Raw genomic sequence first — 20,073 nt, forward strand, 5'->3', positions numbered from 1 at the left:
TAATTGGGTGTCATCAGCATAGAGATGGTACTGGAATCCAAATCTACTGATTGTTTGACCAATAGGGGCAGTGTACAAAGAGAAGAGGAGGGGGCCTAGAACCGATCCTTGAGGAACCCCAACAGTAAGGGGAAGATGAGTGGAGGAGGAGCCAGCAAAAGATACAGTAAAGGAGCCATCAGAGAGATAGGAGGAGAACCTGGAGAGAATGGTGTCCTTGATGCCGATGGAGCGGAGCATAGTGAGGAGGAACTGGTGATCCACCATGTCAAACACTGCAGAGAGATCCAAGAGAATTAGCATGGAATAGTGACCGCTAGATTTAGCTGTTAGTAGATCATTAGAGACTTTAGTGAGGGCAGTTTCAGTAGAGTGTAGAGAGCGGAAACCGGATTGGAGAGGGTCGAGAAGAGAGTTATCAGAGATAGCGGATCAGACGGGAGTGGACCAGGCTTTCCAGGAGTTTAGAGATGAAGGGAAGATTAGAGACAGGTCTATAGTTAGCAGCACAGTTTTGGTCGAGGGATGGTTTTTTAAGTAGTAGATGTATGATGGCATGCTTAAATGAGGAGGGAAAGATACCAGAAGAGAGAGAGAGGTTAAATATTTTAGTTTGGTGAGTGGTGACAGCAGGGGAAAGGGACTTGAGCAGATGTGATGGAAATGGGTCACTGGTGCAAGTAGTTGGGCGAGAGGATGCAAGGAGCCTGCTTACTTCTTCTTCTGTGACTGGTTCAAAATCAGAGAGTGAGCTAGATGCAGTGAGGGAGGGAGGACAGTGCATGGTATGAGGTGATTGGGAGATAATTTCCTGTCGGATATTGTCAATTTTTTCTTTTAAGTAATTGGCCAGATCGTCAGCTCGAAGTTCCGTAGTTGGGGCCTGCACTCTTGGGTTGAGCAGGGAATGAAAAGTGTCAGAGATGTTTAGGGTTATTGGACAGTGAGGTGATGAGGGTGTTGAAATAGGTTTGTTTGGAGAGGTGAAGAGCAGTGTTGTATGTTCTAAGCATAAACTTATAATGGATGAAATCTTCGTATAGATTGGATTTTCTTCATAGACGTTCGGTACATCTGGAGCACCGCTGCAGGAAACGTGTTTGCAGGGTGTGCCAGGGTTGTCGCTGTGTTTGTCATGTTGTTCTTTGTATAGGAGGTGCAAATTCATCCAGGGCAGTTTGAAGTATTTCATTGTAATGCTTCAGTGCAGAATCAGGACATGAGAGGGAGGAGGTAGGGGCCAATGAAGACTGCAAATTCTTCATAAGTTCTTGGGTGTTAATGGCCTGTATGTTTCTATAAGTATGGACAGTGGGGGTGACCTGAGCGGCCTGGCATTTCTTGATAGAGAATGAAAAAAGGTTGTGATCAGAGAGCGGGAGAGGGGAGTTTGCGAAATCATCCACTGCACAAAGTCGGGAGAAGACCAAGTCGAGGGAGTTTCCGACTTCATGCTAGACATGAAGTTTAGACATGCTTGACATGCTAAACTAGAAAGAGAAAGCAAGATTTAGATTTATAGATCATCCTTTAAATTGTTAATGTATCATAGTTCAAGATAATTTAGCTACTGAAAATATTCATTGTAATAAATTATTTTTTGTGTGTTTTGCAAAAGAAAAAAAGGTATATAGCGGAAAAAAAATCTGGCTTGGCTTCAGTACCTGGTAAATGTTGGGGTGGAGCAACTAGAGGACGAGCACTTGCTGCTGCTTTCTGCTAACAAGTATTGAAACCCCTTGGCATTTTTGTGGTTTGAAACTTCACTACCTAGAATTTCATTGGTTTGTTGAGGGTTTGCTTCAGTTCATGCAAAGAACATACCTATAGCTGCGAACATGTGTTTTCCTTTTTTATTGTGAAGCAAGCAACAAATAAGACAAAATTACTGAAAGCTTCAGCATAACTATTCACCCCCCTAAAGTCAGTACTTTACAGATGAAAGTCACCTTGGATAAGTCTCTATGAGCTTTCCAAATCTGGGCACTGGGATTTTTGCACATGCCTCAAGGCAAAACTTCTACAGCTCCTTCAAGTTAGATGGTTTCCTCAGGTGAACAGCAATCTTGAAGTCTTGTCACAGATTCTCAATTGAATTAAGGTCTGGGTCTTGACTCGGCCACTCCAAAACATGTGCATATTTTCCCTTAATCCACTTGAGTGTTGCTTTAGCAGTATGCTTTGGGTCATTGTCTGGTTGGAAGGTGAACCTCCATCCCAGTCTCAAATCACTGACATACTGAAACAGGACTTTCTCAAGAATATCTCTCAATTTCCCATCATCCATTTTTAGCTTGACTCAGACCACTTCATTGGCCCTGCTGTTGAAAATATCCCCACAGCATGATACTTCCATCACCATATTTCACTGTGAGGATGGTATTCTTAACCCCTTAACCCCCAAGGGTGGTTTGCACGTTCATAACCGGGCAAATTTTTACAATTCTGACCACTGTCCCTTTATGAGGTAATAACTCTGAAACGTTTCAATGGATCCTGGTGATTCTGACACTGTCTTCTTGTGACATATTTTACTTCATGTTAGTAGTAAAATTTCATTCAAATAACTTGCTTTTATTTGTGAAAAACGGAAATTTGGTGAAAATGTTTCAACTTTGAATTTTTATGCCCTTAAATCACAGAGATATGGCACACAAAAAACTTATTAAGTAACATTTCACATATGTTTACTTTACATCAGCACAATTTTGGAACCAAAATTTTTTTGTTAGGAAGTTATAAGGGTTAAAATTTGACCAGCGATTTCTCATTTTTGCAGCACCAAATTATTTTTAGGGACCACATCAAATTTGAAGTCACTTTGAGGGTTCTATATGATAGAAAATACCCAAAAGTGACACCATTCTAAAAACTGCACCCCTCAAGGTGCTCAAAATCATGTTCAAGAAGTTTATTAACCCTTCAGGTGCTTCACAGGAATTTTTTGAATGTTTAAAAAAAAAATGAACATTTAATTTTTCACCAAAAAATTACTTCAGGTACTATTTTTTTTATTTTACCAAGAGTAATAGGAGAAATTGGACTGCAAAAGTTATTGTGCAATTTGACCTGAGTACGCTGATACCTGATATGTGGGGGGAACCACTGTTTCGGCGCATGGCAGAGCTCAGAAGGGAAGGAGCGCTGTTTGACTTTTTCAATGCAAAATTGGCTGGAATTGAGATCGGAGACCATGTCGCGCTTTTAAAGCCCCTGATGTACCAAAACCCACCACAAAGTGACCCCATTTTGGAAACTACACCCCCTCAAGGAACTTATCTAGATGTGTGGTGAGCACTTTGAACCCCCAAGGGCTTCACAGAAGTTTATAACGCCCGGGAGTGAAAATAAAAAAATCATAATTTTTCCACAAACATGATCTTTTTGTCCCCAATTTTTTTATTTTTCCAAGGGTATCAGGAGAAAATGGATGCAAAAAGTTGTTGTCCAATTTGTCCTGAGTACGCTGATACACCATATGTGGGATAAAACTACTGTATGGGCACACATCGGGGCTTGGAAGGGAAGTAGTGACGTTTTGGAATGCAGACTTTGATGGAATAGTCTGCAGGTGTCATGTTGCCTTTGGAGAGTCCTCGATGTACCTAAACAGTGGAAACCCCCACAAGTGACCCCATTTTGGAAACTAGACCCCCCCCAAGGAACTTATCTAGATGTGTGGTGAGCACTTTGAAACCCCCAGTGCTTCACAGAAGTTTATAATGCCCGAGCGTGAAAATAAAAAAATCATATTTTTTCCACAAATATGATCTTTTAGTCCCAATTTTTTATTTTCCCAGGGGAAACAGGAGAAATTGGATGCCAGAAGTTGTTGTGCAATTTGTCTTGAGTATGCTGATACCCTATATATGGGGATAAAACACTGTTTGGGCGCATGGGAGAGCTTGGAAAGGAGGGAGCACCATTTGACTTTTTCACGCAGAATTGGCTGGAATTGAGATCAGATGCCAGGTTGCGTTTGGAGAGCACCTGATGTGCCCAAACAGTGGAAACCCCCCAATTCTAATTCCAACCCTAACCCCAACACACCCCTAACCCTAATCTCAGCACTAACCCTAGCCCTAACCCTAAGGCCTCTTTCACACATCCGGTTTTCGCCGTCAGGCGCGATCCGGCGCTTTTGACAGAAACCGGATCCGGCGAAATGCAATGCCGGATCCGGTTTTCCCCCCATTGACTTGCATTTGCGCCGGATCGCGCCGGATGGCCATGCATTTCATCCGGTTTTCGCCGGATCCGGCAATGTGTCTCAATCCGGCGTCTGGAAAAAACGGCTACTGTAACGTTTTTTGTCTCCGGTGAAAAAGCCGGACACGCCGGATCCGGCACGTCCGGCTTTTTCACACAATGAAAGCCTATGAGCGCCGCAATGCGCCTGATCCGGCGAAAGCCGGATCCAGTGGCCGGATCCGGTTTTTTTGGTCTGAGCATGCTCAGTAGCTCTGCCCACAAGACATATATAAAAGCAAGACAGTGGGACCCACAGCCACACCCAACATGCCACCCAAGAAAGCAACCAAGCGCAGCAGGAGAAGGCAGGAGACCACTGCAGCACCATCAGCACCACCACCACCCCAAATGGAGCAGCAAATGGAACATGCTGAGGAGGGGAGGCCAGCAGCAGATGAGAGACGGTAATTATCAAATCCCCCATTCCTCCAAACTAGGGTCATGGAATATCAAGATATTCATTGGCCCTTTGTTTCTCTTTATTCAACAGCTGCCCAAGAGATGCAGCAGCAGCAGAAATGGCATCACTGGCAGCAGCAACAGCAGCAGCAATACCCACAGCCATGGAGTCTGGCCATCAACAGGACAGCACATCTTCTTCTGGGAGCCCTCCCTCGCATCGTCAGCGTTTGACGGTAAGTTTTTATTTCCAAAATCCATCATCTCTGTAATATATGTCTATTCATTGCCTTTTATTTCAAAACAGGAATCACAAGATGAAGAGGAGCTCCCAGAAGAAGAAGGAAGGGGTGGACAGACACCTGGAGTGGGCTCACAATTGGTAAGTTTTTGGCATCAAAAGCAGAAACACAACATCACACTACACACAACACATAGAAAACAATGTTCTGCAGACCACACACAGCAAACAAATGCCTACATCCAAAGACATAACATTTTTTGTTTTCTTCTCTAGTCTTCCCAATCTGGTGCTCGGCCAAGAGGTCCTCGGAGTGCCTCCCAGGGTCGTCGGCGACAGCAACGCGGCGGTCACCAGCGTGTAAGTATAAATATTTTTGCTTTGTTTTTTTGCACTTTTTATTTCATTTCTTTTGTGGAGGCTAATTATGTTATTTTTGTCTTTTTCTTTAACAGCCTTCACAGCGTGCTCCCGACTCTGACGGTGAGGATGGAGGACTCGATGTGGACCACCTCATCGATCTCGTCACAGAAAGGGAGCCGCTCTGGAATATGGCTGACCGCCGCCATGCTGACCTTATCGTTACCCGACGACTCTGGGAGGAAATCTGTTCGCTCCTTGTGGGCCGCTGGGAGGACCTCGATGTTCGGGCCCAGATTAAAGAGCGTAAGTATATACAGTACCGGTTGCTTGATGTAAACCAGTGTTTCCCGAACTCCAGTCCTCGTGGTCCCCACGGATCATGTGTTCAGGATTTCTATTTACTATGGAAATCCTGAAAACATGACCCCTGGGGACCATGAGGACTGGAGTTTGTGAAACACTGATGTTGTATACTAACCACTCCTTTCTCGTTTCAGGGAACAGAATTGTGAATCGGTGGCGGTCTGTGAGGCATCGTTTCAAGAAGGAGTTCAATAAAGAGATGCGGGCCCCGAGTGGATCTGGAGGACGCAGGAGCAAGTACAAGTACGCACAAGCCCTGTCGTTCCTCCGGGAAACAATGGTCACTAGAAGGTAAATATTACACACCACATGTGAAAAAAATGTAACTTTTTTTTTCAGCCAGGGCCATACCATGTCAGTATTTTAATTGTTTTTTTTCTCTTTATTCCACAGCACGGTGAGCAGCACTCGGGAGCCTGCACGATTGGACCCTTCTGAGGCGATCCCTGAGGAGACCGGCACCGAGGGACACTTCGACCGCCCCGGTACATCTGCACCTTCCCAGCCTTCCCACACATTCGACCCATCTGTCCCATCCACCAGCACAGGAGCATCGTGGCCGCCTACATTACATGAAGCTGCTGGTGAGGAGATCGCTTTCCCTTTACCCCACCCTTCTGCCCCTGCCACCTCTAGTACACCTGCGGGTACTGGGCGGCAGCGGCAGAGGGGTCAGGAAAAGAGTTATGCGCCAGAGTTCTTGCATCTGAATGCATCTTTCCAGAACTGTCTAAAAGTCTTGTCAGAGCAAATCTCTGCAGGCTTTCAGCAGATCAACTCCAGCATTCTGGAGGTGAAGACACTTCTGCAAACCATGTGGAGGTGAAGACACTTCTGCAAACCATGCATTCAGAAGCAAGATCTTCGCCAAACCACACCTTTTTCAGGTCTGTTGTGGAGCGCATGGCAACACTATCTCCTACCCAGCAGATGCATGTAATGCATTCGTGCCACGGTGCTCTACAGCAGGTTACCTCCCAACCTCCACCTCCCACCACTGTAGTTCCTCCACCTGCACCCCCTCCAGCCACTTTCCATCCTCCCCCTCCTATTACATCTGCACCCCCTCCAGCCACTTTCCATCCTCCCCCTCCTATTACATCTGCACCCCCTCCAGCCACTTTCCATCCTCCCCCTCCTATTACATACCAGCAACCTCACCAGTACCAGCAACCTTCCCAGTACCAGCAACCTCCCCAGTACCAGACATCTCCCCACTTCCAGCAACCTGCCCCGTACCAAACTCCTTCCCCGTACCAAACTCCTTCCCCATACAACTTTCCATCAACATCATCTGCTCCTACAGTCCCTGCCCAACCCTCCACTCCACCACCCACCACCTCTTCTGCTTCCCACATGTCCACCCATTCTGTAGTTTTTTCCACACCTTCACCTCTAACTGTTCCTTCCCCACCACGATCCCAGTCCTCTCTCCACACTCCCATTGTCGAAGTGTCCCGCAGCCCCTCCAGCAGTATTTCCACCCCACACTACACAGATTTATGATGTGTTTTGTAATAAAAATGCCCTGTTGGTTTCAAACCTTTATTAAAAAAGTTTTTTTAACTTTAAAAACAGTTTACAAAAAAAAAATATTTTAAATAAAAGTTAAATTATTGTTTAAACTGGTTGTCTGTCATTTCTTTCTGCGGCGAAATATGTTTAAAAAAAAGGTTAAATACAGGGTATTTAAAAGGTAAAAAGGTATTCAAAACCAGGTATATAACTGTGGGTAAATTTTAGCTTTTTGCCACAGTTGTGTTCCTGGTTGTGTTTGAAGCAAAGTATTTCACCTGAAAAGTTGTGTTTATTGTTGGTGATTTCCTAACAATGTACACAACTTTTGTTAAAAGGTGAAATACTTTGCATAAAACACAACCAGGTACACACCTGTGGCCTAAAGCTAAAAATAGTAAGACCATGACAAGATAGCCAACTTTGGTTGGCAAAGGTATATACTGTTGGTCCAGAAGGTACACAAGTTTTAGGGCACAAATCTTTCACACTCTGTCATCCTGCCAGTGTACTCTGCATTGAGGTGACATAGTATAGTGCAAAATTGTCCCTCATTACTGAAACCGTCACAGAACTTCTAGTGGTAATATTTGCTCTTCTCTCCAACCTGCACTTTCTCCTCTACAACCTGTCAAAGAAGGGCTGTAGGAACATGCTATATATAGTTTTCCAGTAGCCAATCCCGTTCGGAAGGCCACAAGGGTCAATTTTAAAAACCAGATCCGGCGTAATCCGTCGAAAAACGGATAGAAAAACGGATGAACCGGATGAGACGGATCCGGTTTTGTCTGTCAAGAACAAGACGGATCCGGCAGAAAACCGGATCCGGCACATCAGGTTTTACTAAACATTTGCCGGATCCGGCATTCCGGCACGACGCCGGATCGCGCCTGACGACGAAAACCTGATGTGTGAAAGTAGCCTAACCCTACCCCTAACCCTAGCCCTAACCCTAATGGGAAAATGGAAATAAATATATTTTTTTAATTTTATTATTTTTCCCTAACTAAGTGGCTGATAGAGGGGTTTTGATTTACTATTTGTGGCGGGTTTTTATGTTTGTCAGCTGTCAAATGCTAAAAGACGCTTTTTATTGTAAAAATTGTTTTTGCATCACCACATTTTGAGAGCTATAATTTTTCCATATTTTGACCCACCAAGTCATGTGAGTTCTTATTTTTTGCGGGATGAGTTGACTTTTTTTATTGGTACCATTTTCCTGCACGTGACATTTTTTGATCGCTTTTAATTCCAATTTTTGGGAAGCAGAAAGAACAAAAACCAGCATTTCAAGAATTTCTTTTGGGGGGTGCGTTTACACCGTTCCGCATGCGGTAAAATTGATAAGGCGTTTTTATTCTTCGAGTCAGTATGATTACAGCGATACCTCATTTATTTTTTTTTATGTTTTGGCGTTTTTATGCAATGAAAACTATTTTATATAAAAAATAATTATTTTTGCATCGTTTTATTCTGCGAGCTATAACATTTTTATCTTTTCGCTGATGACACTGTGTGGCAGCTCATTTTTTGTGTGACAAGGTGATGTTTTCAGCGGTACCATGGTTATTTATATCCGTCTTGCTAATCGCACGTTATTGCACTTTTTGTTTGGCGGTATGATAATAAAGCATTATTTTTTGCTTTGTTTTTTATTTTTTTAATTTTTTAAGGGTTCACTAAAGGGGTTAACTAATGGGACAGTTTTATAGGGCAGGTCGTTACGGATGCAGCGATACTAAATATGTGCACTTTTATTGCTTTTTTTTATCAAAAAATGAATTTATTAGGGAATATTTTTTTTTTATTTATTTAGCGAGTTTTTATAAATTACCATCACAGATCGCTGTGACAGATCAACGATCTGACACAGGCAGTGCTGAAGGCTTCCTCATCATGCAAAGAGCTGGCCATGAGGAAGCCGCCTCCCTGCAGGCCCCTGAAGGTCCCCACTGCCATATTAGATCAGGGGACCTGCTGGGAAGGAGACCCCCGGAACACATCACGCTGCTCCGGGGGGCAAAGGAAAGCACTTAGGGACCCCCCTCCTTGCTGATGCTTCCCTAAACCCCCGGTACACTGCGATCGTGTTTGATCGCAGTGTGCCAGGGGCTATCGTGTCGGGGGTGGTCCATGACCACCTCTGACACATAGTGCCGGGTGTCAGCCGTGAGCGCCGCTGATCGCTATGACGTACTATCCCGTCCTTGGGAATTAAGTCCCAGGGCACATGGACGGGATAGTACGTCATATGGCAGAAAGGGGTTAAGGTTACGAGCTGTATTAGTTTTGCGCCAGACATAGCATTAACTTTGGTGGCCAAAAAGTTCAATTTTGGTCTCCTCTGTCCACAACACCTTGCCCCACTGTTTAGTGCCCTGCTTGCCCTGCTCTGAAAGTTTTGGCGGGCTGCCTTCTCTTGACAGGTTTGTTGTGGTACCATGTTATTTGCATTTGATGATGTTGGATCTAATGGTGCTACTAGTGATCACCAGGAATTATTTTTTTTTTTATAACCTAACCTTGACTTGTACTTTTCAACAATTTTGTCCCTGGCTTGTTTGAAGATCTCCTTGGTCTTCATTGTGTTGTTTGTTTAGTGGGGCATCTTGCTAATGATGTTGCAGCCTCTGTGGCCTTTTAGAAAAGGTGTATATACACTGACAGTCCATGTGAAATTTAGATTACACATAGGTTGACTTCATTTTTACTAAGGATGTGACTTATGAAGGTAATTGATTTAACCAACAATTTTTAGGGTCTTCATAACAAAAGGGGTGAATACATATGCACATGCCAATTTTTATTTATTTTATCCTATAAAATTTAATTTTAGCCTATAATTTTGTCACTTCACTTCATTAGCTTAGACTATTTGGTACTGATGCATGACACACATATCAGAAGACGCGGCCCAGCAGGTGCCTCCATGCCGATGGCGAGGGGCGAGCGTCCCCCGGGGATGCAATATGGACCCTCTATACCACAGAGGGGGACCTGGGCCTACCCAAACTAGGAAAGGGCAGCGACCGGGATTCTGTGGCAGCTGGGCATGTGGACAAAGAAGACACGTAGGACTAGATAACACCGAACAACTTCAGGTATCAAAAACGAAATGTTTACTTAAAGTAAAATCACAGTACATAAACGAAACAGGGCTATGCCAGGCTCCCGATTCCACACCTCCAAGAAGGGTACCACCCAGTGGACCCCAAGGCACCAACACATCACCGAGGTGCATATAGGCAGGACATCGGGACACAGGCAGAACATAAGGGTACATGAGGACATAAGGACACAGGTTGGACAACAGGACACCAGGACAGACATCAGGATGCAGGCAGGACATTAGGGTACACAAGGTCATCAGGACATCAGGGTGCACAAGGTCATCAGGACAACAGGGTACACGAGGTCATCAGGACTTCAGGGTACACGAGGTCATCAGGACATCAGGATCACCCACAGGACAACTGAGTCACTGGCAGACATCAGACAGGAGTCGTTTGGTTCCGGACATCCATCATGACCTACAGGCACCATTGCAGTCATCAAGCTCCTGGCTCCAGGCAGCGTTCACCAGGTTCCTGACTGCGGTCGTTAGGCTCCGGGCATCATACCTAGGAAGGAACTCATGCGTGATGGTGCTAACACCGCAGGATTGCTGGGCCTGCATGGAGCTAGCACCGCATGGTAGTCAGAGCACAGGGTAGTAGATGCTCAGCAGAAACACCGGTTACAAGAGACTCAGAGTCACTGGGTGCAGGGCTCCAAACACAGAGGGACTCCAGAAACATAACACAGCAGACAGTTCAGACATGGTCAGGTGCAGGATAGGTACAGGATCAAGGATTCAAGCCTGGATACACCGCCTCCAGGGCAATGCGAATTTAGACAGGGTCAGGTACAGTGCAGGTACAGGTGCATTCAGAAAGGTTCGATCTATCAAAATACAAAGTAAATTAATCCGATCAGTAAATGGCATTTCGAGAACAAAATCAAAATGCCAGGATAACTTTTTTTGTTCCCCGTAACATTGCAATAAAATGCAATAACAGGCAATCAAATCATTGTATTAACCCAAAAATGATATCCATAAAAACATCTGCTCGATAGGCAAAAAATTAGCCCTCACCCATGCTTAAATCCTGAAAAATGGAGATGCTGCGGGTCTCAGAAAATGGCACCATTTTTTTTCTTGCAAATTTAGTTTTTTTTTCACCACTAAAATAAAAAAGAACATATACATGTTTGGTATCTAGGAACTCGCAATGACCTGGAGAATTATCATAGCAGGTCAGTTTTAACATTTAGTGAAAATTGTGAAAATAAAAAATACCGTAAATAAAAAAAACAATTGTGGAATTGTACTTTTTTTTGCAATTTTACCACACTTTGAATTTTTTTCCTCGTTTTTCAATACACTATATGGTAAGATCAATGATGTTGTTCAAAAGTATAACTCGTTGCGCAATAAACAAACCCTCACTAAGCCATATTGATGGAAAAATAAAAATGTTATGGCTCTGAGAAGAAGTGGAGCAATAAATGAAAACATAAAAACATAAAATTGCAAGGTGGTGAAGGGGCTAAGGACACGGCAATACCTTATATGTGTCCTATTGCTTTTTCCTATACCAAACAATTTTTAATCTAAACCTATACATTTTATTTTTCACTTTCATTTTTTCTTCCCAAGAGCCATACACTTTATGCTTTTGCACCAAAAATGCTACTTGAAAAAAATATTTGTTTGCAGGACTTTTCACTTCTGAACTCTGCCTTTTTATTTACCATAAAAAGTACTGAAAAGCTAGGACCAATTTGAGGTTCTCATGACATTATTATCATTTTATAAATATTTCAAATATTTTTGAAGTTCTTGTTGGGAACTTTAAATTTTAATATCTTTTTCACCTGTTCAATACTCCTGTAATACATCTAGGGTCTTGCAATTCATACAATGTTGCCTGAAGCAGAAGCAGTGTCGGATTGGGGAATATTGGGCCCACTTGATCACATCTGTAAACTGCAAAAAAGAAAAATGCATTATCATTAAAGGGGTTATTTGAACCTGAACTAATTTTTGACAGGCACTGTAGCTTGCGCCATTGCCATAACATACTCAATGTTAGGTCAGCTTTGTTCTTCTTCTTTAGCATACTTGTGGTGTCATGATGGATAGCTAACCCCGATTCTCTGAATGACAATAATTAAGCATTGAGAGAAACAGAAAGAGAAAATAGTCAATAAGTATACAAGTTACTTATGAGAGATCATGAGACAAACCGGAAAGCAGAGCTCAATTCTAAGGCACGGGTCACAGTTGCTTGTGTAATGCGAGAAACTTGCGCAAGTCTCTCTCATCAATACCCGGCACTCAGGACTGGAGTGTGCAGCTGCATGTATTTCTATGCAGCCACACACTCTGGTCCTGAGTGCCGGCGGCAGTGCTGGGTATTGATGCAAGAGACTCATGTGAATTTCTCGCATTACACACGCAAGTGTGACCCCGGCCTAACAATAAGTATATGGAGCGCCCCACAGGGACTTAGGTTACTCGGTACCAGGCCGGTCAGGTTCTTTAAAGGTGGCAGTGACCCGATCAGTGGCCCTGGGTGTCCAGTAATTAAAATAGAGGAAAATTATGTGGTTGTAACACCACCCGTGGTGTTCGGCAATGGGCGGCCAACGCTGTGGTTTTGGTCCACAGGGGCTGCTGGTGACGCAGCAAAGATGGTTCAGCTCTCCACGGGTAGAGCGGGGCCCCAGGGCAAACATATTTGATTGGTCAGATGGTGGTGAACATTGGGGTGCAGAGCGAAGGACACAGAGAGGTGCTGTTTTCTTTACCTTTTACTTGAACTTAAATGCAATCTGGGGTAGCACATGCAGAAGATGGATTGAGTCCGGCTCGCCTGGAGGCATTCAGGGGATCCACCCTGCCAGGTGGGGTTGGGGACCTTCCTTCTGTGCTGTTTTTGTGTCCCTGCTGCTTGTAGCTAAGCTGCGGCCCTCTCCTGCGTGATGATTGCTAACCTGTATGGCTAACAGCATGAGCTTATATCACGGGCACTGTCTTGATCACTGTCAGACCCAGGCTCTTGGTCTGCTGCCTTGCCTTCAGGTGTTCAGTGTGGCCAAGTCCCCTGCACTCCAGATTCGGCTATCAGGGCGTAAGCTCCTGCCCAGCTAAGGACTCTGGCGTCACTTTTTTATCAGAGCTTCGCTCTGGGGTCAACTATTGTCATGTTCACTCTGTTACCTTGGAATGGGGACCCCCCTCCTGCCTCCAGGCATGACATCACCCCTTAGAGGGAGGCAATGTCACTATGGCAACCGGACTCTGGGGTGCCACATTCCCCCCAGTGAAATTCAGTACTCCCAGATTGAAGTAACATAACAAGAACTGTTAACAACAACAATAAATGAAAATCTACAAAGTCTTAAAAATTAAAAAATTATTAAAACCAAAAAAACAAACAATAACACAGTTACTGCAGCAACAAGTCCTTATGCTGCCATCCAGGAATTGTCTATGTCCTTGTACCTGGGGTTTGGTTACTGGGAACCACCTTAGCCCACTTTGTGTGTCATCCCTGGGCCTGGCTACAGGGCAATCTGTAGATGGGCCTGATATTTCGGCCACGCCAGCTGCTTATTTTCAAGGCCAAGTTTGGGTAACTATTTACAAATAAAGTCCTGACCACACATAGTCCTGTGTCCCAATTGTCCTTTTGCTGGTTATTACGAATACTTAAAAAGTTCATACATTAAGTCTCTGTAGGATATCATGCTTAACGGTTACTACTATACATTCTTATTAACTTATTTACATTATGTATTCTCTATAATTGACAGGGATCTGACCTCTGGTACTACGAGTGGATGTACGCAGTACAGGTATCTCCGGTGACCTGTCCTGTTCTCTAGTGTCTACTGCTGGTGGACCTGTGTAGTATTGGTATTCTGGACGGCCTTCTCCTGACTCTTAAGGTACTGTCACACTTAGCGGTGCACCAGCGATCCCGACCAGCGATATGACGCGGTCAGGATCGCTGGTGCATCGCTAAGTGGACGCTAGTGAGCTGCCACACAGGCAGACTCACCAGCGACATCGCAGGGGTCAGGGGTCGCTACTTACCTGTCACACTAGGCGATCCTGACGTCCTCCCGCCCGGCTCCACGCTCGTCGCTCGTCTCTCCACAGGAAGCGCCGCAGGAAGCTGATGACGAGAAACAGTCCTGGACGTTCTCACGCGATCAGTGATAACCAGCGGGGGAGCGGGTCATACGTAAGTATCAGACATAGCGATATTGCTAGCAATATCGCTATAACGTCACAAGTTATAGCGATATTGCTAGCGATATCGGTAAGTGTGACAGTACCTTTAAACTCACCATGAGATTGACAGATTCACCGCTAGCAGGGGACAGATTTCCACATTCCACTGCAGATGTGGCATCTGTTATTGGAGCCGTTGCATTAAGAGTCTCTGCTTCATCCAGTGCAGTTGGCTGGTGAAAGGTTAGGATTGGTACTACAATAGCCTGATTCACTTGTGTCCACGTCCGAGGAATTTCTCCAAGGATAGTTTGGATCTTCTCTTCCACCTCTACTGTGTGCCGTGGGGTGTCTTGGGCTTCCTCTTTGTCTTTAAATTGATCAGAGCACACTTTCAGATGATCTCTTGAGACTGCCTCTGAGGTTTCTCCTCCATCCTTGCTGATGAGGCATACCTTGGTGTTATTAAAGTCTGAAGGTATAATGGTGTATGGCTCTGCCTCCCACTAGTCATCTAGTTTGTGAACTCGTCTCTTTCTCTTGAGTACTTGTTCTCCTGGTGTCAAGGGAACTGCAGGGGCGTGTTGATTGTAATTCCTTTCCTGCCTCTGTCTTGCCTTGGACAAACTTTTCTCCACACATTCTTGCACTTTGCTGTATTGTTGCTGCCGCTCCGAATCCCAGTCTGCATCTGGTGATGTCGTCTCAGGTGTTAAGACTCCCATGTCCAAATCATCAGGTAGGCCAGAGTGCAATAGGTGGAGTTTACCGGTATATGATTATATAGATCTACCAGATTTGGCAATTTCTCTGGCCACTGGTTTCGTTCTTCCAGAGGTAAAGTCTTCAATAAGTCAATTACCACCTGGTTCATCTTCTTACACATGCCATTTGTCTGTGGATGGTACAGCGTCGTCCTGATTTTCTTGCAACCGTACATGTTACAGAACTCCTGGAACCCTTCTGCCTCGAAGGCTGGACCTTGGTCGGTGAGCACTTGTTCAGGTATCTGTGCGGTCGACAAAAGTGTTGTTGAAATGCCTTGGCTGCTGTTTTCGCTGTTTGGTCTTTGACAGGCACGACTACCAAGAACCTTGAGTAATGGTCAATGATGGTCAGAGCATAGGTGTAGCCATTCCTACTTGGAGTTAACTTCACGTGATCCAAGGCTACCAGTTCAAGCGGCTGCTTAGTGATGATAGGCTGTAATGGGGCTCGCTGGCTGTTACGGTCTTTCCTGCGCAGGTTGCATGGGCCACATTCTCGGAACCAATTCTCAATGGCTCGCCTCATGCCAACCAAGTAGAATCTTTCACGAAGTAGGAACTGCAACTTCTTCCACCCGAAGTGTCCTGCTCCATCGTAGTATGCCTCCAAGACCATTGGCGCATCCCGCTTCGGGACTACCACCTGCCAGACAAGTGTGTGCGAGTTGATGTTCCTTCGACACAGCTTACCCTTATAGATGAACAGCTTGCCTCTCTCCTTCCATAACTGCTGTGCTTCCTGTGGGTCATCTGGACCAGGGTGTGAATCAGCTTGCGTCAGCAACTCTTTTACTAGGCGAACGGCTGGGTCACTATCTTGCGTCTCTGTCCACTCATGATGGGGTAATGGGTTCAACGTAGCCTCTCGCATGATGTAGTGCTTATTCCTCACCCCTTGGGAGTGCTGGGCCGCAACTGGATGGTGGAAGGTGGGTATCTCGATTTCTTCGAGTTCTTCTGGCTCTTCTCCCCCGTCTGGTGAATTGGGCATCCTGGACAGCACATTAGCATTAGCGTTCTTATGTCCCGCTTGGTACTTGATGGTAAACTCGTAGTTGGACAGCCAGGCCATCCATCACTGCTCAAGTGCCCCTAGCTTTGCCCTTTCAAGGTGGGTTAGCGGATTATTGTCCATGTAGATGGTGAACTTTGCTGAAGCCAAGTAGTGCTTGAAGCGCTCCGTTACCCCCCAGACTATGGTGAGGAACTCCAGTTTAAAGGAACTGTAGCTGTTGGGGTTCCCCTCAGTGGAACAAAGCTTCTTGCTGGTGTAGGCAATCTCTCTCTCTGCCTTTCTGCACTTGTGACAGCACTGCTCCCAATCCCACGTTGCTGGTGTCAGTGTAAAGTACAAATGGTTGGTCATAGTCAGGGTAGGCCAGGACCTCATCTCCCGTGAGGGCCAGTTTCAACCTGACGAAGGACTCTTCTATCCTTTTGTTCCACTTGAACGGGAAGCCCTTGTTCTTGGTCTTCTTGGATTGGCCCACTAGAAGATCTTGCAGGGGTTCAGCTATTTTGGTGAAGTCCTTAATAAATCTTCGGTAGTAGCCTAGTAACCCAAGAATCTGCTTTACTTCATGAATGTTGCTGGGTCTTTGCCAGTCCCGTAAAATGGTGACTTTGTCAGGGTCTGGTGCCACACCTTCCTCATTTACCATATGGCCTAGGTACTGCACCTTGGGCTTCAAAAGGTGACATTTGGATGGCTTTACTTTCAAGCCAAAGTTGTACAGGACTTCGAATACCTCGGCTTGGTGGTTCAAATGTTCTTCATAGATTTTGGAGAAGACGATGATGTCATCCAGGTACAGCAGAACGGTTTCAAAGTTTTTATGTCCAAGGCAGCATTCCATTAACCGCTGAAATGTTCCTGGCACATTTCTGAGCCCGAACGGCATGTAGTTAACCTCACAGAGGCCCATTGGTGTTGTAAACGCTGTCTTCTCTTTGTCTGCCTCTGCCATGGGAACCTGCTAATACCCACTGGTGAGATCTAAGGTAGAGAAATAGTTAGCGGTTCACAGGGCATCTAGTGATTCCTCAATTCTAGGTAATGGGTAAGCGTACTTATGTGTAATGCTGTTAATCCGCCTGTAGTCTACGAACTTTCTCATAGTACCATCTTTCTTTTTAACGTGGACTGATGGAGCTGCCCAAGGGCTACAACTATCTCTTATTACCCCAGCCTCCTTCCTCTCCCGTAACATACCCTTGGCACATTGATAGTGTGCTGAGGGTACAGGCCGGTCCCTCTCTTTAATGTGTGGATGATCTCCGGTGGGGATATGGTGTTGGACTCCTTTTGCCTGCCCAAAGTCTAGAGGATGTTTGGTGAAGACCCGTTCAAATTATCGACCCACCCAATAAACCCCATGCTTTTGGTGCAAAGGGGTGGAGTCAGTGACTACGTGTAGCTGCTGTCTCCAATCCTCCTGCTGCCCTTCAGAGTCATTTTCTCCCACCTTGTCGGATGGAAGCAAGGGTTCTGCTGCCTCTATTGCATTGTTACTAACAGTGAACAGCTTAGCAGGGGTGGCATACCGGGGTAAATGGACCTCTCTCTCCCCACAATTTAAGATGCGCATTGGTACTCTCCCCTTGCGGACATCACCTACCCCCCTGGCTGTCAGGATAGTGGGCCTACTATCAGAGTACATGGGTTCTACCAGTGCTTGGTCATCTTGACCCTTGAGGCCTATTGCTGCCCGACACCAAATTAACATTTCACTTCCGGGAGGTACTGCAATGGGAAAGGATCACTTACTCTGACACTGCCGACTTCTCCACCAGACAGCTCTACCTGTTGTCTCTGCATCAGGGCTCTGATCTCCTTTTGCAGGGCCCGGTACTGACCGGAGCTGGTGGTCTCGGCTACCTGTTGTAACAAAACAATAATTTCTCCAAGACAATTTTCAGTTACATTAGTGTCTAAAGTGATCATAGGATCATTTGTCAATATCAACTATAATCAAACCTTGCGACTGCAATTCTACTAGGCCAATCTTTATGGTCACCTCTTTATATCCCATCTGAGGCAAGGACTGACCATTGCTGGCAAGGATGGCAAGGTCTTTATCTGGGCTGTGAGTGTCTGAATCAGCCCAGTACTGCTTAAAGAGAACCTATGTCATTGTTGTCACCTGGGAGCCCGTGTCCAGTAGAGTGTTCATCAGAAAGCCATCAATCATGATGGGCAGGACTGGCTGTCCTCCTACGTACTTATCTCGCCAACTTGGTGGGCCTGGTCATCTTACTCCTGAGGGTTGGCCCTTTGCCCCAGGGGTGGCTTGTTTAAATAACAGAATCTTGCTATGTGTCCCGCCTTGTTGCAGCGACGACAGATGGTTCTCGTCGTAGCGATCGCTATCTCTCCCTCTGGTTGGAGGGATTCTCTTATGCTGTTGCCAGGGAACATCATCTGAACTGGAGGCCAGCTGGATCTTCTTCTTTGGAGCCACTTGTATGGACTGCACAGTTTTTGTTAGGGTAGCCACACTTTTGGTTAGTTCCTTGACCTGGAGACGCAGGTCTGCAGCAGAGTCATCATCTTGGGGGCGGTGTCGGTCTCAATAGGGGTCTGGGGAAAGGATGCTGCCTCCTGCTGGTATGTAATTGCTGGGCGCCTAGAAGTCTTTGTGCCGCTAGAATTTGGTTCACGCAGCACCCGGATGGCTCTATCCTTGAAGTGTGCAAAGTCCAATTCAGGATATTGTAGGTCCATTATGCGCAGCTGTGTCCTTTGATTGTTAGACTAGAGTCCCTCTATAAACTGCTCCATTAGTAATCTATCTTCATCTTGCACGCTCTCAGGGTCAACCTGCTTTACAGCCCATAGCGCCTCCTGAAGGTTAAGAACATAGTCCCGTATACTGTCCTGCACCCTTTGTTTGCACCCAAAGAATCTTATTTTTATCTCTGCTGCAATGCGGGTGTCAAAAGTGTCCTTCAGTCTGTCCAAGATTTGTTTGACAGTTCCTTTATCAGTGTCTGGACAGGACTTTACTTCCCTCTGGGCCGCCCCAGTTAACTGGCCAATGAGGATACTGATTTTTTGACTCTCAGACAGGGGGTACACTTTGAACAATCTACATAGTCTTTCCTTAAAATCGCTCAGGGTGTGCGACTCCCCTGAGTACTGCGGTAACCAGGCCACTCCTGGTATATATGACATTGATAACGTCATTTTGGAGGCTGCGGCTGCGACCGCCACTGAATCTCCACCCGAGTTGGGTATTTTCTTCCTCCCTCAGTGAACCTCAGCCAAGCTCCATTTACCTTTACTGTTGTCAACAGCTGCTCTCTGATGGGCTGGATTGAGCTCCTCCTGGTCTCCAAATCTGATCTTCCTGCTTTTCACTCGCTCACTGTAGAGCGCAGCTTTACTTCACCCTCTCACATCAGAGCGCAGGCAGGGCTTTGCATTGTGCTCTCTTTCTGGCTCTGCCCAAGATGGCACACCCCTCTCTGCTCACACGCACTGTGTGACGCAGTTATGGCGGTTATTTGAAAGCTCATTAAAGTCTCTAGTACATAATTTGCTAAAGCTCTGGCACACAGTACCCAGCTTTTGCCGGGCTCCTAGTACCCAGCTTTTCTATGCTCTAGAATCCTGTTCGTGATGCCAAGTTTGGAGCACCCCACAGGGCTTTAAGTTACTCGGTACCAGGCTGGTCAGGTTCTTTAAAGGGGATGTCACGGTGGCAGTGACCCAGTCCATGGTCCTGGGCATCCAGTAATTAAAATAGAGGAAAATTATTTGGTGTTTGGTCGTGACGCCACCCGTGGTGTTCGGCAATGAGCGGCCGGCGCTGCAGTTTTGGTCCACTGGAGCTGTTGGTGATGCAGCAAAGATGGTTCAGCTCCCCACAGGTAGAGCGGGGCTACAG

Source organism: Dendrobates tinctorius, unplaced genomic scaffold, assembly GCF_039654945.1.
Source record: "Dendrobates tinctorius isolate UK_male_01 unplaced genomic scaffold, ASM3965494v1 ptg000102l, whole genome shotgun sequence".
Classification (NCBI taxonomy): domain Eukaryota; kingdom Metazoa; phylum Chordata; class Amphibia; order Anura; family Dendrobatidae; genus Dendrobates; species Dendrobates tinctorius.